Here is a 22,431-nt window from a genome sequence, read left to right as displayed (position 1 = left end):
GATCATATGTTTTTTTCCCTTCATTCTGCTAATGTGGTATATTACATTGCTTGATTTTCTTATGTTGAACGAACCTTGCATACTAGGTCTAAATCCCACTTGATCATGGTGTACCACTCTTTTAATATGCTTTTGGATTGGGTTTGCTAGTATTCTGTTGAGATTTTTACATCTATATTGATAAGAGATGTTGGTCTATAGTTTTCCTTTCTGGCTTTGGTGTGAGAGTGATCTTGGCCTGGTAGAATGAGTTAGGGAGTGTTCCCTCATGGCATTTAGCTCAAGTTATACTTTTTACAAATCTGTTTTCCTGTTAAAATATAAGCTTTGTGGGGTAGGGATCTTTCCTGACTTGTTCACTGTCATATCCCCTTTCATGTTCCCCTTATCAGACATCACAGTGCCTGATAAATTCCAGTAAGTACTTGCTGAGTTAAGATATGAATGCTTGGGGGAAGGTAGGGTATATGGGAATCCCCCTATATTTTTGATGTATCATTTACATAATCTAAAGCTCTTTATTAAAAATAAAATTTAGAAAAAGGAAAAAAAGATTGAAAAAATATGAATACCAGGACTGTGTTTGATGCTAGATAGTCTGTGAAAAAATTGGACAGTTCATCAAAAAACTACACAGTTCTTTTTCTTACAAGTCTGTCTATGGGCATCTATGCAAATAAATGCAGGGAAATAATAGGATGCTGTTTTAGTATAACAACGGGCTGCCAATACAAAGTAACAGGAACAGATTGGCTTTTATAAAGAGCATTTATTTGGGATGGAATCTTACAGTTCCACGATCGAGAAAAGTCTAAATCGAGGCACCATAATAGGTGCTTTTTCACCAAAGTAAGCTGCCACATGTTGAAGCAAGATGGCTGCTTATCTCCGCTGAGGTTTCAGCCTTCCCCTCATTGCTCAGCATCCTTCTCTTTTTTTTTTTCTTCTCGTAGCACCACGGCCTAACCATCCTCTTGAGCTGCTCTGTAGGCCCAGTGTCTTAGGTCATTGAGTATAGTGGGCCACAGATTAGGGAGTGCTCAGTTTTCTGATTACAGTAGTAGGGTATTCATTCAAAAAGCATTAAGTAGAAAAAAAGTGGCCAGTTAATTTTCCACCTAGAAAAATCACCCTTAAAAATTGGAAATGTCTATTTTCAGTCTTTGCATGTTTTGCATAGTTGAAATCATATTATAAACGTAGTAAGTTGAATTATATACCTCAGGAAACACGGGCTCTTAATTGGCATTGTATAAGTATGTAGCCATTGTAAATAGGACCTCTTGAAAATGTTAATTTTAGTTAAGGTGTGGGCCAACCAAATGAGGTCAGGTTTTAATCTAGACTACTGAAATCCATTATAAGCATTAAATTAAAAAAAAAAAAAAGGCCACAGGGAGAAACCAGAAGTCATTGTGAACCCAGAAGAGAGAGAGAGGTCGTCAGGATGCAATGGAAAAACCAGGAAACCCAAGGATGCCAGCCAACCAGAATGCTACCAGCATCAGAAGGAAGCAAGGTTTCTATCTAATCTTTGAATTTCAGCCAATAAATTCCTATTGTTAAGCCAATTTATTCTATGGTATTTGTCATTGCAGCCTGGAAACTATGACAGTAAATAAAGTTGTATTTCTTGCTTTTTGCATTTAGTTTGTCATAAGCATTTTTCTTCATCATTAAACATTTTTCTTAGACATTATTTTATGAGTCCTGTAATACAATGATTTATTGAACATTTTCTTGCTGTTGATATTTTAGTTTGTTTATATATCATGAACTTATATACGATGTTATAGAGGTTGTTTTATGCACAAATCTTTGTCCTAAAGAACAAATCTAGAAGAAAGCTTTGCCTTTAAATAGCTGCATAGCTTGCTTCCTTACCTCCTTCAGGTTTTTGCTAAACTGCCACCCTCTCGGTGAGACCATCTCTTGACTTCTTATTAAAAATGGCTACTCTCTCCCAGTATTTTTATCATAAGTCCCTGCTTTATTTATCTCCATTCCACTTACCAGTTGTTGATACTGTATATATTTACTTATTTGTGTGTTGTCTGTTTTCCCTTGTGAAAATATAAACTTCACAAAAGAGAGGTGTGTTTGTTTTTTTTAATCATTGCTATGTCCCTAACACCTAGAACAATGTCTGGCCCATAGTAAGCTCTCTATAATTATTTGTGAATGAAAAAATATTAAAGTAATTACTAGGTTAATAAATTTGAACATTTTTAAGGCTCAATGCACATTGCTAAATAACTTTCTAGGAAAGTTATAACAATTTAGATTTCCACTAATAGTACATTTAAAATCTGTTTTGCCTCGTCTTTGAAGTTGAATTTAGTCTTGGAAAAGAAGTATATATTGATCTAGTATTCGGGTAGTGGTTATGGTAGAGAGAGAAGACATTAGTAAAGACGTGGAAGCATGAAACAATGTGGTAAATTCAATGAATTACCAGTGGCGTATATGGCAGAACATAACAAATGAATCTGTAAATCCTGTAGGTAAAAGAATATTAAAAGGAGAAGTAATGGGAAGCAGACTTGGCCCAGTGGTTAGGGCGTCCGTTTACCATATGGGAGGTCTGTGGTTCAAACCCCAGGCCTCCTTGGCCCGTGTGGAGCTGGCCCATATGCAGTGCTGATGCACGCAAGGAGTGCTGTGCCACACCGGGGTGTCCCCCGCGTAGGGGAGCCCTATGCGCAAGGAGTGCGCCCCATAAGGAGCCCTGCCCAGTGTGAAAGAAAGTGCAGCCTGCGCAGGAATGGCACCACACACATGGAGCGCTGACACAACAAGATGACACAACAAAAAGAAACACAGATTCCCATGCCGCTGGCAACAACAGAAGCGGACAAAGAAGAACATGCAGCAAATAGACACAGAGAACAGACAACTGGGGCAGGGAGAGGGGAGAGAAATAAATAAATCTTTTTAAAAAGGGAGAAATTAGAGCACTGTGGCTACGAAATGTTAAAGTAGCAATTAGGTGAATTGTTATTGGACTTTGAGGTCATGAAACTTGGAGACTAGGTTGTTTATAGTTTAGGTCCTAATGGATATCAAAATCACCCATGTTGATGGTCGGAAAGGGGCAAAACGTAGTGCCAAAATTGTCAGTGAATAATGGTGCTGGGACAGAGATAGCTGAAATGACTGTAATAAAGCTATTACAAATTATTGCATACCTAGTTTATGTGACTCTTGAAAATTTTTGTGTGAAGGTAGGAATATTATGGTTTAGAATGGTAGTATTTAGAAGAGTGTGGGAGGAAATAAAGCAGCCTTGTTCAGAGGACTACAGGAGTAGCAATGTTCCTAAGAGTTGTACATGTTATTCATTATATTATAGTTATTATATATAAATACACAAAATACATAGTTTCATGCTCATTTACCTGTTTTTGGAATTACCTTCATTAAGAATAATGATTCGTTTGAAATTTAATTTTCTTTTAAAAAGCATTCAAGACTATGTTTCTCTTTTCTGCCACTGAATTCCCATTCATGAGCCTCTTTATTTCTTAGCTTTTCCTTTAAAGCTGGAAATAAAATTTGGATTGGTAACCCAAACCTCATTTAATTATTTCAAAACTCTGACAGTATTCCCTCCACATCAGGAAGATTCCATATATTAGTACATCATAGTATAACTAACATTCCCTAATATCTTTTGTTTAATGAGGAAGTGTAACAGCAGAGTCTTTAAAACTCCAGTTCTCAAGTTTTTAATATTGAGAATTGCCAGATTATCATGCACATTTACCAACTTAAAAAAATCAAAAGGTGTTATGTGCTATACTTATTTTGAAAAAAAAATTGAAATTAATTTTGAGAATTCTCTAGAAACTTGAGATTATTTAATACAACATAGTTGTAAAACTAAATTTGTTATTTACTAAATAACTCACAAAGCAAGAAATTGAAAGGTTCTTTATCTGAATGTGGCCCAAACTAGACCTACTGATATAATATTTTATAAGAAAAGATTTTTCTCCTCTTCTATCTGGGATTTCTCCAGTTGACAAGAGAAAATTAAAGTCATTGCTGAATTAAATTTTTGAGTAGCTTAATGTGTTCAGTGGACTTCTGGCTGATGAGTTCTCTGTATCTGTAGTTGGAGCATTAAGAGTGGTTGCATGGCTCATGATAATTCTATCAGTAGCCATGTCTATGCTAATACCCATCTTTTGGAAGCAGGCCCTCCAAAAATGGAAATTAAAGCCTTCCCTTCTTCCCGTTCCCTGGATCACCCACAGTCATTAACTCATTACCTAGACTGGGCCAATCAGAATCCAATGCCAGCATTTAAAATTGGTATTGGAAAAAGACACTTTTTCTGGCGCATCTCTACAAGATTGAAAATATGAAGCCACATAGAAGCTGAGAAAGAAGAGAGGTAAAGAAATTCCCAACATTATCTGAGATTCTCCCATTGGTTTTCCCCAAGATCAACTCTACCTCTGACCTACCAGCCTAGCAATTTGGTTATTATATGCACATTTCCCCGCCCCCCGCCCCCCTTTTTCCTTTAAACTAGTGAAAGTTGAGCTTCTTTCACAACCAAAGTGGCTAATGCACTCTCATAAATCTCTGCTTTTCTGCTTTTACCTGTTTGATCCTTATCTATTTGATCGCTTTTCCCTTATTTTTACTTCTGTTTCAAAGTGAGTACTATTTATCTTTTGAAATTTCAGGATTTTAATAAAATTATATGAATTTGGATGGAATTTGTAATTAGATTTTCTCTTCTTTGGTATGATGAAAACATTTTTAAATAAACAAGATTGTGGGATGTATTTACATTATTTCATTGCTCTATTTACAATATAAGTATATAGTCATGGATGGTTTAGAGAGGGAAATAAGTAATGAATCTTTTTTTGAAAATCAATTTTATTGATACATATTCGTAAAGCATACAGTTCATCCAAAGCATGCAATAAGTGATATTTGGTATAATCATAGAGGTGTGCATTCATCACTTCAATCAATATTAGAGCATTTGCATTACTCCAGTAATAATAATGGCAATTTTTTAAAAAGACCAATAAAAAAATTCTATTCCTTATCACCTCTCAATCTCACTGTCCTTTCCCTGCCATACATTGCTGCTATCCTGTTTGTCTCTCTAATTTTTTGTATTTATATTTTGTATAGATGGAGTCAAACAATGCATAATACTTTTTTTTAAGTTTTATTGAGATATGTTTACATAGCATACAATCTATTCAAAGTGTGTAATCAATGGTTTTTAGTATATTCACAATGTTGTACGTTCATCACCACAAGAAAATTTTAGAACAATTTCATTTTTCCAAAAAGAAAAACTCTACACCCCTTAGTAATCACCCCTCAATCCCTCTACTTTCCCTATCCCTACATAGCCACTACTCTGATTCCATCTTTATAAATTGATTTATATTTATATTTTATATAAATGAAATCATACAATATGTAATTCTTTGTGTCTGGTTTCTTTCACTTAGCATAATGTTATTTCACATGAGGTGTGAAATATACACCTTGGTCTATACAGTCCCGTGTTATATTTTTTTTAGCTTTCCTTCTAGTAATATACATGACCTTCGATTTTCCCTTTCAACCCCTATCATGCCCACGTATAGTACTGCTAGTTAAACTGTGATGTGCTTTCACCATTTCTATACATTTCCAAAGACTTACGAACAACTGTTTTACCGATTTTACACAGATTAACCCTCAGCTTTCCGTTCTCTAACTCATTCTATTTTCTGATGCTCTGTAGTCCAATTATTAACTCCATCAGTTTACACAGTATATTTAGTTCATAAAAGTTTAATCAGACAATATTTGTCCTTTTGTGTTTTTGCTCTGCTAAAATAGTGTCCTCTGGGTTCATCCCTGTCATAAGCTTCATGACTGCATTTCTTCTTACAGCTGCATAATATTCCGTCTTATACCACAATTTGTTAATCCAGTCATCAGTTGATGGCCACCTGGGTTGTTTACTTCTTTTGGCAATTGTGAATAATGCCACTGTGAACATCAGTGTGCAGATGTCTGTACGTGTCACTGCTCTCAGTTCTTCTGGGCATATACCTAGTAATAGTATTGCTGGGTTACATGACAATTCTATATACAGCTTCCTTAGAAACTGCCAAAGTTACTCACTGTGGCTGTACCATTCTTCATTCCCACCAATAGTGAATAAGCATTCCTGTCTTTCCACATCCTCCCAACACTTGCAGTTTTCTGCTTTTTTAATAGTAACCATTCTCATGCGTGTGAAATGATATCTCATTGTAGCTTTGATTTGCATTTCTCTAATCACTAGTGATGGTGAACATTTTTTCATGTTTTTTTTCAACATTTGTATTTCTTCTTTGGACAAATATCTACTCAAGTCTTTTGCCCAGTTTTGTTGAATCATAGAATCTCTTTATATATTATGGATTTTAAACCCTTATCAGATGTGTGATGTCCTGATATTTTCTCTCACTGAGTTAGCTGCCTTTTTAACCTCTTGACAATGTCCTTTGAGGTGGAAAAGTGTTTTATTTTGAAGAGGTCCCATTTACATATCTTCTCATTTTGTTGCTCAAGCTTTGGGTCTAAGATTTAATAGACCCCAACTACCAGTAGATCTTGAAGATGTTTCCCTACATTACCTTCTAGTAGTTTTATGGTCTTGGCTTTTATATTTAGGTCTTTGATCTATTTCGAATTGATTCTTTAATAGGTAGGGATAGGGATTCTCTTTATTTCTGAACTTGCAATTCTATTATATTGATAAATATGTCTATCTGTATGCCAGTAACATACATAATGTTTTGTTTTATGGTTCCAGGGCTAGGGAATGAGCCTGGGGCCCTGTATATGGGAAGCTGGCACTCAACTACTGACCACATCGGCTCCCCTGAGTTATTGTTTTTGTTTTTAGAAGACACTGGGGACCAAACCTGTGATCTCCCATGTGGGAAACAGGTGCTTAACTGCTTGAATCACATGTGTTCCCAATAGCATACTGTTTGATCACCATAGCTTTGTAATATGTTTCAAGGTCTGGGAGTGAGAATCTTCCTACATTTCTTTTTTTTTAGGATGTTTTTGGCTGTTCTGGTATCCTTTCTCTTCCAAATAAACTTGGTAATTGCCTTTTCTTTTTGATAAAGTAGGCTGTTGGAATTTTGATTAGTACTACATTTAATCAATAAATCAGTCTGGGTAGGATTGACATCATTCCACTATTTAGTTTTCCAGCCCATTAACACAGAATGTCTTTCCATTTGTTTAGGTCTTCTTTGATGGATTTTAGTAGTGTTTTGTAGTTTTCTGAATACAGAGCCTTTATATCTTTGGTTAAATTGATTCCTACGTATTTAAGTCTTTTTGTTGGTATTGTAAAAGGAATTTTTCCCCTCTTTTCCTCCTAAAATTGTTCATTACTAGTGTACATAAACATTACTGATTTTTCCATGTTGATTTTGTATCCTGCTACTTTGCTGAACTGGTTTATTAGCTCAAGTAGCTGTGTTGTAGACATTTTAGAATTTTCTAAATATAGGATGATGTCATCTGCGAATAGTGAGAGTTTTATTTCCTCTTTTCCTACTTGGATGCCTTTTATTAGTTTTTCTTGCCTAAATGCTCTAGCTAGAACTTCTCGTCCAATGTTGAATAACAGTGGTGACAGTCATCATCCTTGTCTTGTTCCCAGTCTTAGAGGGAGAGCTTTCAATCTTTTTCCATTGAATACAATGATGTCTGAAGTTTTTTCTTATATGTCCTTTATAATATTGAGGAACTTTCATTCTATTCCTATCTTTTGAAATGTGTTTAATCAGGAAGGATGTTGGATTTTTCAAAATGCTTTTTCTGCATTGATCAAGATGATCTTATGTTTTTTCCTTCAATATGTTAATGTGGTGTATCATGTTAATTAATTTTCTTGTGTTGAACCAAATTTACATAAGAGGAATAAATTCCACTTTTTCATGGTGTATAATTCTTTTAATATGCTGTTTGATTCTATTTGCAAGTATTTTGTTGAGAATTTTTGTATCTATGTTCATTAGAGAGAGTGGTTTGTAATTTTCTTTTCTTGTAGTATTTTTATCTGGCTTTGGTATTAGAGTGATTTTGGCTTCATAAAACATGTTGAGTAATTTTTCCACCTCTACAATTTTTTGGAAGAGTTTAAACAGGATTGGTGTTAATTCTTCTTGAAATGCTTGGGAGAGTTCTCCTGTGAAGCCATCTGGTCCCGGACATTTCTTTGTCGGGAGATTTTTGATTACCGATTTAATCTAAGTGTGATTGGTTTGTTGGGTTCCTTTATATCTTGTAATTCATTGTAGGTTGTGCATTTCTAGGAATTTTTCCATTTCATCTAGGTCATCTAATTTGTTGCCATACTGTTTCTCATAATATTCTCTTATAAAGCTTTTTATTTCTGTGGGGTCAGTTGTAACTTCTCCCCTTTTCCTTTTTATTTTATTTATTTGTATCTTCTCTCTTTTTTTCTTTGTAGTCTTGTTTGGAGTTTCTCAATTTTATTTTATTTATTTATTTATTTTTTAAGATTTATTTTTTATTTATTTTTCTCCCCCCGCCCCCAGTTGTCTCCTCTCTGTGTCCATTCACTGTATGTTCCTCTGTGACTGCTTCTATCCTTATCAGCAGCACCTGGAATCTGTGTTTCTTTTTGTTGTGTCATCTTGTTGTGTCAGCTCTCCTTGTGTGCAGCGCCATTCTTGGGTAGGCTGCATTTTCTTTCGTGCTGGGCAGCTCTCCTTATGGGGTGCATTCCTTGTGCGGGGTCTCCCCTACGTGGGGGACACCCCTGCATGGCACGGCACTCCTTGCTCTCATCAGCACTGTACATGGGCCAACTCCACACGGGTCAAGGAGGCCCAGGGTTTGAACTGCGGACCTCCCATGTGGTAGGCGGACGCCCTATCCATTGGGCCAAGTCTGCTTCCCTCAATTTTATTGATCTCAAAGAACAAGCTTTTGATTTTTCTCCATTGTTTTTTGTTGTTGTTATTATTCTCAATTTCATTTCTTTCTTTTCCAATCTTTATTATTTCTTTCATTCTGCTTGCTTTGAGATTGATTTTTCTTCTCTTTCTAGGCCCTGTAAGTGTTCAGTTAGGTCTTCAATTTTAGCTCTTCTCTTTTAATATAGGCAGTTAGAGCTATACATTTCTCTGTCAGCACTATCTTCACTGTATCCCATAAGATTTATTTATTTATTTATTTGTTTGTTTGTTTTTAGGAGGTAACAGGGATTTAACTCAGTACCTCATACATATGAATCAGGTGCTCAGCCACTGAGCTATACCGTCTTCTGTATTGCATAAGTTTTTTGTGTTCATGTTTTTGTTCGTCTCAAGATATTTACTTATTTCTCTTAAAATTCCTTCTTTGACTCACTGATTGTATAGGAGTGTGTTGTTTAGCCTCCATACATTTTTAAAATTTTCCCCTCTCCCATCTTTTATTGATATCCAGTTTCATCCCATTATGATCTGAAAAGGTCCTTTGTATAATTTCAGTCATTTTATATGTATTGAGGCCTGATTTGTCACCCAACATGTGGTCTATCGTGGAGAAAGATACATGAGCACTTGAGAAGAAAAGACAATCCTCTGATATGGGATGCAACATTCTGTATATGTCTGTTAGGTCTAGCTTGTTATATTGTATTCCTCTAATGTGTTTTTTTATCTCACCTATTTTGTCTTTCATTCCTATAAGCTCTAAGCTCTGTTATTTTTCTCTTCAGGTTTTCAAATTCTTCTTTGTGCTCACCAGTGTCTTCTTAATGTCATTTATCTCTTTAGTCATAATTGTGCTTCAAGTCATTGATTGCACTTAGGAGATTTGTATGAACTTCGGTGATTAGTTGTCTCAAATACTGTGTCTCATCTGGGGCTTTGAGCCATATCTTCCTTTTCCTTATTATGGCTTGTCATTTTTTGTTCTTTTTATGATGGTGAGTTTATTCTAGTGCTCAATTTCTCTTTTGTGTAGGGATTTAGTGGCGGTGGGCTACTGTTATTCTTGGATTCTTGGTTCAGCTTGTTCTAGGTCTTTAGGGTTGTCCCTGTTTTGTTGCTCAACTCTGGACCATGGACCCTATAATGCATTGTAAACCTGCTTCCAAAGGCCTTGGGGTGGGGGCAGAGTCTGTAAAACCCTACAAAAACTTTTTTTATTTATTTATTTTCCTTGCATGCACTTCCTTGGTCAGCCAACCCGTGAAACTCTTCAACGGACCTCTTAGCACAAACTCTCATCAGAATATGTTTGCTGTAAAGGAACCAGAACAATGTGACATAGGATCCTGCCTCAGGGGTATGTAGAGCATCTCAAATCAAACTTTATCAGAAGCTTTCTCTTCCCTTATTTAGCAGCTCCTTTCCTTTTCCCCATTAGGAAATAATTCCATTTGCTCTGTGACTTCAACAACCAGTCCCAGTCAGTAGGAAGGGTGTTTGAGAGCATTGAATCTCTATTCCTATGACAGCTCCCAGGGCAAACAATAACCTATCCCCACCTAGCCTAGAAGGGCGTTAGGAACATAGCAGACCAAATTAGTTGGCCAAAAGCTGAATCAGCCTTAGGCTATGTCCCTCTCTCTCACCTTTCCTGGGGAAGTCGACCCCTGTAGCCCCCTCTGTCCGCAGACGCCAGCCAGAAGGAATCAAACTCTCTGCTCCAAGGGTAGGGGGGTGGGCATGCACAGTTGTACCTGCAGCTTTACTCACCGACAACTTTTCCTGTCAAGATTCTTTTTCTTTTTCCCTCTCTCTTCTGGGTGATGTCCATACTTCCCTAGTGTCCCATGCCTTAGAACAGTTTTTTCCAGGTAGTTTTTTCCTGACCTCTAGCTATTTCTCTTTTTTCAGAGAGAAGTGAGTCTGTATCTCTCTAATCCTCCATCTACCTGGAACTAGGAACTAACTAAATTAATGAGCTGCTTGACAGACACCCCAAAAGCTTAACAAATAGAAAATAATAAATAGTTTGGGATTAAAAGAAAAGATATGTTTCCTTGGAGAGAGATGGAAAGGGAAAATATTGTTCTTGGTCTACCTTCCTTGTCTGAATTTGTTCCCAGATTCCTCTTATTTCTCTTTTGTGCAGCACAAATTTAAATGTAAATTCTCTAAAGGAAATGTTCTAAAACTTTGCTTTAGCATTATTTTCTTAATCAGTCTGGTTGTTTGGAGCTATGGAGTGACACGAGAAAAGGGCTCTGGGTTACTAAAGTTAGAAGGTTTGTATCAAAATCATTGAAGAAGTTGATAAGTTGGATCACAAAATGGAATCCACCAAATAAAAGTATGTGTATTTTTTCTGAAGAATGTGGGTAGTTCTCATCAGATTCTCCACAGGGTCCATAATTTCAAAAAAGATTAAGAGCCTATTGCAGAGGATAATGGGGAGATAGCAAAATAGCAAGCTACAGGAACCAGTCCCTCTAGCAAAATAATTGTTGAATTGCTAGGAACTGAGTGAATCAATTGTTTTTGGAACTCTGGAATCTAGTGGAACACTTGAGGCATCCAGAGAACATGGTGGATGAAAAGGCTGATAAATATGGGTGATTTTCACCTACTGTTTAGTAGCTACTATCCCCACCCCCCAACTGTGTAGCAGCCAGCAGCCCATGTTTCTGGAGGAGCTTGTTGATGCCAGAGTGAGTAATAAGGACCTCATTCTCCAAAATTTGGTGGGGGGGTAGGTCTGATTACTGATTGATGACTGCTTTGTATCCCTGGGATGCTGGCATAGAGGATGGCCATTGTTTCAATGCCTAAAGTATAAAGCAGATTTCTTGCAATAGAGGAGATCTAAAGAGACATTACCACCACCACCACCCCCTTTCTCTCTTTTATTTCTTTCCTTCTTCATTCTAAAGTAAAAGTAGTTTGGAAAAGTCACAGACAGACAGCTTCAGCTCTCAACAAACAAACAAACAAAATATACCCTGCAATCCCAGAGGAGTAAGATAATTAGATTTCTAGAATTACAACAACATAACACTTGGTTCAATTTTCAAGAAAAAATATGCAACATACAAAGAAGCAGAAAAGTATGGTCTATTCACAAAAGAAGAGAAAACATTATTTGACAAAAACCATCCCTGAATGAGATCATACAATGAATTTACTAATTAAAATGTTAAATTAGCTATCTTATATGTTTAGTGAGCTAAAGGAAATCATGGACAAAGACCTAAAGGAAATTAGGAAGATGTTGTTTGGTTCCTTTGTATAATTTCTTTTTTCTTAGTTTATTCAAACAAATTCTGGGACTGAAAAGTACAATAATTGAAATGAAAAACTCACTAGAGTGTTTCAGTACCAGATTTGAACAGGCAGAAGAAAAGATGTGCAAACTTGATAAGACAATGGAAAATAATTCAGTGTAAAGAGCAGAAATAGAAAAGTATAAAGAAAGATGAACAGTCTGAGGGACCTGTGGGACATCATTAGAAGTACCAACATATGTTTTCTGTTTTAGTTTCTTAGACTGCTCAAAGCAGGTACCATGAAATAGGTTGCTTTAAACTGTGGGAATTTATTAGTTTGCAGTCTGAGACCAAGAAAATGTCCAAATCAATGTACCATCAAGGCGATGCTTTTTTCCTAAAGACTGGTCTTTCCCTTCTCTTCCAGGTTTTGTTGCTTTCAGCTTCTTACCTCCATGACTTTCTCTCTCTGTGTAGTCATTCCATTTATAAAGGACTCCAGTAATAAGATTAAGTCCCATCCTGAATAAGGTGGATCACAGTTAACTGAAGTAGCCTTGTCAAAAGATCCTGCTTACAATAGGTTTATACCTACAGGAATGGATTCAATTCAAGAACATGTTTTTCTTGGGTACATACAGCTTCAAACCACCAAACGTACCATAGAAGTTGCAGAAAGCCAAGAGAGAAAGGGGCAGGAAAAGTATTTAAAGAAATAGTGGTTCCAAATTTCCCAAATCTGATGAAAAACACAAATATATATGTCTAAAAAATCAACATACTCCAAGGAGGATAAACTCGAGATTCCCAGTCAGTCACATTATAGTCAAACTGTCAAAATTCAGTCAAAGGGAAGCGGACTTGGCCCAGTGGTTAGGGCATCTGTCTACCACATGGGAGGGCCGCAGTTCAAACCCCGGGCCTCCTTGACCCATGTGGAGCTGGCCCATGTGCAGTGCTGATGCGCACAAAGAGTGCCCTGCCACGCAGGAGTGTCCGCCGCGTAGGGGAGCCCCACGCGCAAGGAGTGCACTCCATAAGGTGAGCCGCCCAGCGTGAAAGAAAGTGCAGCCTGCCCAAGAATGGCACCACACACACAGAGAGCTGACACAACGAGATGACACAACAAAAAGAGACACAGATTCCCGGTGCTGCTGATAAGGATAGAAGCGGTCACAGAAGAACACACAGCTAATGGACACAGAGCAGATGGGGGGGGGGGGAGGGAAGGAGGGGAGAAATAAATAAAAAATAAATCTTTGAGGAGAAAAAAACTCAGTTAAAGAGAATTTTGAAAGCAACGAAGAGAAGCAACTTATTACATATAAGACATCCTCAATAAGATTAATAGCAAATTTCTCATCAGAAACCATGGAGACCAGAAGGCAGTGGGATATTTTTTTTATGTTGTGGAGGAAATCCTGTATCTGGCAAGTTGAAAATGTTTTCTATTTATATTCATAAGGAGTACTAGTCTAATTTTATTTTCTTGTGTTATCCTTATCTGGCTTTGGTATCAGGGTAATACTGGCTTTGTAGAATAAGGTAGGAAGTGTTCCCTACTCTTCTATTTGTGAAAGAGTTTGAGAAGGATTTGGGTTAATTTTTGAAATGTTTAGTAAAATTCACCTGTGAAGCCATGCGGTCCTGAACTTTTCTTTGCAAGGAGATTTTTGATTACTGATTCAGTCTCTCTCTCGTTATAGGTTTGTTGAAATCTTCTATTTCTTCTTGTGTCAGTTTAGGTAATTTGCATGTTTCTAGGAATCAGTCCATTTTGTCTAACTTACCTAATTCCCTGGTGTACTGTTGTTCATAGAATAATCCTTTTTAGGGTTGGTAGTAATGTACTTCCTTTGTTTTTGATTTTAGTTATTTGTATCCTCTTTTTTTCTTTTACAATCTAGCTAAAGGTTGGTTGATTTTATTGATCTTTTTGAAGAACCAGTTTTTGGCTTTGTTGATTTCTCTTTATTGGTTTTCTATTCTCTATTTCTCTTATCTCCACTCTATATTGTTTCCGTTCTCTGCTTACTTTCTGTTTAGTTTGCTCTTCTTTTTCTGGTTCCTATAGGTGTGAAGTTAGATTATGATTCATGATCTATCTTCTCTTTCAGTATAAGCATTTAAAGTTATAAATTTTCCTGAGTACTGCCTCCTATGTAATCCATAAATATGTATGTATCTTCATTTTCATTTGGCTCTACTTTCTAACTTTCCTTGTAATTTCTCCTTTGTCCCACTGGTTGTTTAAGTATGTGTTTAATTTTTACATATCTGTAAATAACCCCATTAATAAAGCTAATCATCAAAATAATCATTTTACCCAGGCTGATAGGATTTTGGGGGCTTTTTTCAACTTTGTTTTTTATTTTATATTTCTTCCTATTTTTTAAATTGAGGTATAATTTACATGCAGTATAGTGCACAGATCTCAAGTATTTTATTGAGTTTTGCAAAATATGAAAGATTTAAAACATTTCTATCTCTGTAGAAAATTTCTTACCTCTACCTAGTCAATCCCTATCGCCAGATGCAACCACTGTTCCAGTTTCCTTTGTCATAAATAGTTTTCCTGCTTTACAGCCTCATATATGTAAAATCATATATTTATCCTTTTTCAGTCAGTCTTTTGATGAACATGCATTTTGCAGCTAAGCCATGTGTTTGCACATATCAGTTATTTATTCCTTTTTATTGGGTTCAGAGCAGATAAAAAACCATTTAGTATGGCGGTTTCTCAAAAAACTAGCCATAGATTTGCCATATGACCCAGCAATACCACTGCTGGGTATATACCCAGCAGAACTGAAAACAAGGACACAAACCGATATATGTACACCAATGTTCATAGCAGCATTGTTCACTATTGCCAAAAGTTGGAATCAACCCAAATGCCCATCAACAGATGAGTGGATCAATAAAATGTGGTATATACACACAATGGAATACTACTCGGCTGTAAGAACAAACACACTACAAACACATGTGATAACATGGATGAATCTTGAGAACCTTATGTTGAGTGAAGCAACCCAGACATTGAAGGACAAATACTACATGACCTCAATGATATGAAATAAACAAGCTGCCCTAGATAGCAAGAGACTGAACGATAGGCTTACAGGAAATCGGAGGGTGGAGGAAGGATATGAGCCGATGTCTGCAGGGGGGGAATTTAGGATGAGATGGTGGTAAGTATGAACACAAAGAAGAGATAAAATGGGGGCAAGGGGTTGCCTTTGGTTGGGGCTTTACGGGTTTGAGGGTGGCTGGGGAGGGATGGTTGGGTAACGTTGCCCAAAAGTGGGGGGAGGGAGGGGGAGCATACGAACACAGGAGAGGGTCAGGAGGTGGTGGAGAGTAAAATGCCGAGAAAATCATATCAAAATATAATAAAGAGGGTTACCTGTTTAGAATGCTCGGAGGGGAGGGTCTGATGCAGGACGGGCTCCTGGGGAATGCCTAAATGCTCGTTCTGCCAGAGTGGGTGACACCATGGGGTAAAATCCCAAGTAGTGAGAGTGGGGGTGGACCCACATCCTGGGGAGGACTAATGCCACCAAATAGAGGGAACTGTATCCCTCGAGAGAAAGGGTGGCTCCCAGGGCATTGGGGCAGTTGAGCAAGTTAGGCCCTGAACACTATTCCATCTATTTCTGGAAGTGGCTCCTCAGGAAACGAAGGTTGGCTGTCACTGTGGGCACCAAGGTGGAAGGGAAAATGGACGTCAAATGTGTGGAACCAAAGTAAAAGGGGGGCAAGAGAGGAGTTTTTTGAGAGTACACAAGGATGGATACAAAACATGTAATATTACACCATAACATATAGGAGATGACAGACTGATAATGTAAACCATAATGTAAAACATAGGATAACTAAAAATGTAAAGAACTGTGTATCCTAAAGTATGCACCATAATGTAAGCACAGATATTACCTTGTTAGAAAGCTAATATCTCAGACTCTGTACATCACCTTAAGTAAATATGATGTGAAAAGGGTGTAAGAGTATCGCTGTGGAAGGAAAAAGGTTTTGTGGTGGATGTATGGGAGTGCTGTATATTATATATATGCATTGCTGTGGTCTTGGACTCCTGTGAAGAAATGCTGAATAATTAGGGGGGGGGGGGAAAGGATAGGATGTGGAATTTTTTCAAGTCAACATTCTTTATCTAAGTTCTTTATCTAACTTTATCCAAGTTCTTTATCCATCCTTTAAACCCATCGCTATATACCATTCCCTAGTAAGGGACCATGACATTATATTGGGCTTCAAATTTCGGGGAGTTCTGGACCACAGAGTGTTTCAACAATGGCAATGGAGGGATACTGGTATGGGATACCAATGACAGGTGATATATGGCTGACAGGGAGCTGTACAGAACATATGTCCAGGGGGCATGGTAATGATTGGATATACTCATAATGGCAACAATTAAAAACCACAGCAGGGGGGGTACTGGGTTCCTGGCCAGTGGTGCTCTGCCGCGGTCCCTAGGGGAGCAGCGACAGTCTCCCAGGTACAGCGGCGGGGACCTGGAGGGAGTGAGGGTTCAACAGTGAGCCCCTGATGCTAATGACTATGCTTGTGAGCTGATAAACCTAAAATAAGAACAAGGCCTAGAGCAGCAACATTGTGCCTGGGAATTTCCTCCTGTCAGCCTTCATGTTACTCAAATGTGGCCAGTCTCGAAGCCAAACTCAGCATGTAAATGCAATGCCTTCCCTCCAGCGTGGGACATGACACCCGGGGACGAGCCTCCCTGGCAACGAGGGACCACTATCAAATACCAACTGATGATGCAACTGGAAAAGGACCTTATACGGAAGGTTCAATGCGGATCAGCAGAATATCCATGTCTACATAAAATAACATGACTTTAAAATGCTGTTTGACCTAAAGTAAGGGGGAAATGGAAAGGAGAAATGAGTTTATATGGCTACGAGTTTCTAAAAAAGAGTCTGGAGGGTGGCAGAAGGATTGCCCTCATGCACAACTGAGCAGAGTCAGAGAGACAGATAAAGCAGATACAACCCCCAGATATTGGTTCCTTTGAAGGCTAAAGAGACCCATGAGAGTTATGGCCATGGCCGATGGGGTTAACTACCAGGGCAGATGGCCCCTCTTTGGAAATGGTGTTTATGTGTGATGAATCTGGACTCAGATGGGATCTCCCTTCATAAGACTTTCATGCTAATGTGCTGGAGGTGCAGTTAACGTTGGGATTTAAGATATATTTAGGGGATTTGAATCTCTGGACTGACAATGTGATAGCCAGGTCCTGAACCTCAACAGACTCCAGCACCTACAATCTGATTTATTGGACTTACCACACTCAGCTAAGATGGAGTTGAAGAAGGACAATCACCACACCATGGAGCCTAGAGTGATTACAACTGAAAATGGGAGGATTGTATCCAGCATCCATGTGGAATTTGAGCCTCCTCTTGACATAGAGGTGCAATGGACACAACCAATCCAATGTCCACATAGAAGAAGTGGTATTGGATTGAGAAAAGTGGACATGGTGGACAATGGGTATGGGGAAAGGCAGGAAGAGATGAGAGGTGGAGGTGTCTTTGGGACATGGAGCTGCCCTGGATGGTGCTTCAGAGGCAATCACCGGACATTGTAAATCCTCACAGGGCCCACTGGATGGAATGGAGGAGAGTATGGGCCATGATGTGGACCATTGGCTATGAGGTGCAGAGGTGCCCAAAGATGTACTTACCAAATCCAATGGATGTGTCATGATGATGGGAACGAGTGTTGTTGGGGGGGGAGAGGGGGGGGTGGGGGAGCGGGGTTGAATGGGACCTCACATATATATTTTTGATGTAATATTATTACAAAGTCAATAAAAAAAAATGGATAAAAAAAAAACCATTTAGTAAACTTTATTTCAGACTTTTTAGATATATAATCTATAATAGATGGATATTCCATTTTCTATTGAAATTCCTCACCTGTTCAGTCTTTATGTTAGTATATTCCTAGTTGCTGTTTTGACATCCTTGTCCACTAATTCCATCATCTCTGCCATTTCAGGATCTATTTCTATTGACTACTTTTCCTTCAGGCATCAGCCAAATATTCCTGCTCTTTGCATGTCTACTAACTTTTTTTATTACATTTTGAACATTGTGGCTGCTACATTTTTGCATGACTAGATTTTATTTTTGTCATTAAAGAATCTTGAGTTTTGTTGTTTTTGTTTTTTTAAATCTGGATAAATCTGTTTTTTATAATTAATTTTCTTTTATTTTTAAGGCAGCTTTAGATTACATAAATGTTACATAAAAAACGTAAGGGATTCCCATATGCTGTATGCTCCCCTCCATCTCCCTTCTACACTTTCCCACATTAACATCCTTCATTACTGTGGCACATTTGTTACATCTAGTGAACCCATATTGAAGTATTGCTACTAACCACAGACTGTACTGTACATTGTAGTTTACACTTTGTCCCACACAATTTTGTAAGTTATGGTAGAATATACCATGGCCTATATCAGTCACTGCAGTGTCATGCAGGGCAAATTCAGTGTCTTGAAAATGCCCCTGTATCACACCTATTCTGCCCTTTCCTATCCCTCAGAACCTCTGGTGGCCACTACCATTGCCTTTATATCAATGATGAAAGTTCTTCCATTGCTAGAATAATAATAAGTCTACAGTAGAATAATAATGTACTTTATTTTTTTTTTAATTTTTTTTTATTTTTTATATAATGTCTACTTTATATCATTGTTCATTCCCCAATCTTGAAGATTTTGGGATAGTGTTGCCTACTCTGCTTCTAATTGAGAAGGGGTTTAGATCCCATGGGGCAGATGGATGGAACTGTCTTGCTTGCAGTTGCAGATACTCTGTTTCTTGGGATGAGCATTGTCCATTATCATATCGTTGTCCTGGGTGAGTCTAGTGAACTGGAGAGTAGGTGTAGCAACTCTGCTGAAATTCAGGGCTCAACTGGCACATAGGTGAACCAAAGATTTAAGTCTCTGGGACATTTGTTTATCAAGTATAGTGCCAGTTATAGGTTCAAATAAAAGGGGAAGAAGAGCATGTGTAGAGAACCTGAAAATGAGTCTAACTCTGTTACACTGGGTAGCCTAAATTCCAAAGGAAGGCCCACTGACAGGAAGCCGAATTCCTGAGCTCTCTGCCCTGATTACAGTTTCTGGATATCTCTGGAGACCTCAGGAGCCCCACCATTTGAGGCACTGTTTACTGTGGTAGTCAATGAGATCTTACCGAGACTTGCATAAGCATAACCTCTGGAATGACCTTCCGACTCACTTTCAAATCTCTTAGCCATAAAAAATCATTTGTATTTACCATTTCTCTTTTTGGTCAAGGTCTTTTTCCAGATGCATTGCAAGTTGGTACTTGGTAATAATCCCTCAGTGCCAGGGAGGCTCATCTCTGGGAGTCATGTCCCACGCCAGGGGAAATGTAGTATGTTTATATGCTGAGTTTGGCTTAGAGAGAGGCCACATTTGAGCAACAAGGAGGCTTTCAGGAGGTAACTTTTAGGCAGTATATAATACTAGGCTAAGTTTCAATTTCACAAGAAAAGGTTCATAAGTACAATCATCAATGTCAAGGGCCTGGCATAATGGTCTGTCTTCCTTCACTAGACATTGCCCTTGTATTCAGGAGATTCTTGCTTTCCTATTAGAAAATGTAGCGGAACTCCCCAGGATGGGAATGCAATATTCTTTTGGTTATTGTGTGGCTTTCCACCCACCGAAATAATGTCCCATGAACACTTGAACATATTCATATGTCTTAGAGGCATGCCCCAGGTGAACCCCTTCCCATGTGTTCCCACATTACTGACACCCTACGACAGTGATCCTCCCCCGCCACTGCTGTGTCTCTTATGTGATCCAAAACCTCTCCAAAAATGAAGCCAACAAAATAACCAAATAAAATTGATAAGAAAATGAAGTAATTTAAAAAGTGACCAATAAAATACAAAAAAATTAAAACAATTTGAAATAATAAAAATTTACATTTGCATCACTGTAAAATCTATTGTCTTGTATTTACAGTGACATTTTCTACCATATATTACCCCAGTTATATTATTTTACTCATTTGACCTTCAAAGGAGCTTTAGGATACAGAAAAGTCACATAAAAAATGCAGGTGATTTCCATATACCCAATGCCTTCTCCCTTTTCCCATTTTCCTCATTAATAACATTTTACTGCAGTTGGTACATTTATTACAGTTGATGTACTAATACTGAAGCATTGCTATTAACCATGGTCAATGGTTTGCATTGTGGTATACATTTTGGATCATACTCTTTTATAGGTTTTGGCAAAATTTGAAGTGGCCTATATCCGTTATTGCAAGATCAAACTGAACAATTCTAATGGCCTAAAAATGCCCTGTGTTCCGTCTATTCTGTTCTTCTTTCCCCTTCCCCTCAGAACCTATGGTGATTCACTAAGTTTCAGTTTGTAAAGAATAAGATTCGTAGTTACTTGCAATAATATTGAGGGCTTGATGTATTGGTCTGTTTTCTTTTATTAAACTCTGCCTGTGTTCTCAAGGGATTCTTGTCTCTCTAATTCAGAACATAGCAGGACTCCCCAGGATGGAAGTTTAATATTTTCTTGTTTATTGTATGGGTCTCCTCCCACTGAGATAACACACTGTGACAAGATAAACACTTAGGTATTCCATAGAAGCCTGCCCTATCTCCCCCCCACACACACATCTTATACCCTACACCAGTAACCCTCCCCTGCCATATTTGTCAAAAGAACATTTCCAATATAGGTTTAACCACAGATCTGCAAATCCACAGAGTTCATCTGCAACTTCCTTCAACCCTCCCCTCAGTCACATGGATAGTCTTACCCAATCCCCTCACAGACCAGCTCCACCAAATGCAATCATGTCTTTGTACCACTGTCATGCCTATCCACTGCCCAACCACACCCATCCACCTTATCATAGATTTTGCCCTTATGGACATCTACTCACCACCCTCTACTCCCTTTCTCTCTCCTATAAACCTATCTCCTAGACTTTAGCTCTGTGAGTCTGCTCAATTTGCTTAATTTATATCAGTGATATAATGTAATATTTGTCCTTCTCTTCCTGGCTTACTTCACTCAACATAAGGTCTTTAAGATTCATCCGTGTTATCCTTTGTGTTAATACTACATTCCTCCTTAGAGCTGAGTAATATTCCATTGTATGTGTATCCATTCGTCTGTTGATGGGCATTTGGATTACTTCCAACTTTTGGCAATAGTGAATAATGCCACTATGAACATTGGTGTACATATAGCTGTTGGTGTCCTTGCTTTCATTTCTTCAGGGTATATACCCAGCAGTGGGATTGCTGGATCATAAGGCAGTTCTATAGTTAAGTTCCTGAGGAGCTGGCAAACTGTCCTACACAATGGCTGCACTATTCTACATTCCCACCAGCAGTGGATAAGTGTTCCCTTTCTTCCACATCCCCTACAACACTTGTAGTCCTCTGTTTTTTTAATAGCCACCAGTCTAGTGGGTGTAAGAGGATATCCCAGTGTAGTTTTGATTTGCATTTCCTTAATAGCTAGTGACATTGAGCATCTTTTCATATGCTTTTTAGCCATTCGTATTTCTTCTTTGGAGAAGTGGCTATTCAAATCTTTTGCCCATTTTTAAAATGCTTTATTTTTTTATTTTGAAAATGTAGGATTGCTTTATATATGCTGGATATTAGGCCGCTATGGATAGTTGATTACCACGTATATTCTCCCATTGAGTGGGCTGCCTTTTCACTTTCTTGACAAACTCCTTTTTTTAAAAAAGATTTATTTATTTATTTCTCTCCCCTTCACCCCCACCCCCACCCCAGTTGTCTGTTCTCTGTGTCTATTTGCTGCATGTTCTTCTTTTGTCCACTTCTGTTGTCAGTGGCACGGGAATCTGTGTTTCTTTTTGTTGCGTCATCTTGTTGTGTCAGCTCTCTGTGTGTGCGGCACCGTTCCTGAGCAGGCTGCACTTTCTTTCATGCTGGGCAGCTCTCTTTATGGGCGCACTTCTTGTGCATGGGGCTCCCCTACACGGGAACACTCCTGTGTGGCACGGCACTCCTTGCACGCATCAGCGCTGTGCGTGGGCCAGCTCCACATGGGTCAAGGAGGCCCGGGGTTTGAACCGCGG

At 38.2% G+C, this 22,431-nt stretch overlaps 1 protein-coding gene across 3 annotated transcripts in view; it reads left to right on the top strand.

The window, feature by feature from the left end:
• Positions 1-22,431, top strand: part of NR2C1 (nuclear receptor subfamily 2 group C member 1) — a 72,600-nt gene that overhangs the window by 4,737 nt on the left and 45,432 nt on the right. The window contains exon 1 of one of the 3 annotated variants that reach the window (XM_071219008.1): positions 10,258-10,341. The exons of the other annotated variants lie outside the window; for them this stretch is intronic. The gene's annotated coding sequence lies outside the window, so the exon portion shown is untranslated. Of the gene's footprint in view, positions 1-10,257; positions 10,342-22,431 lie in introns of those variants that run through there. 3 annotated transcript variants of the gene reach the window in all.

This window comes from Dasypus novemcinctus, chromosome 12 (assembly GCF_030445035.2).
Source record: "Dasypus novemcinctus isolate mDasNov1 chromosome 12, mDasNov1.1.hap2, whole genome shotgun sequence".
NCBI classification, from domain to species: domain Eukaryota; kingdom Metazoa; phylum Chordata; class Mammalia; order Cingulata; family Dasypodidae; genus Dasypus; species Dasypus novemcinctus.
This window is presented reverse-complemented; position numbering and strand designations above follow the sequence as displayed.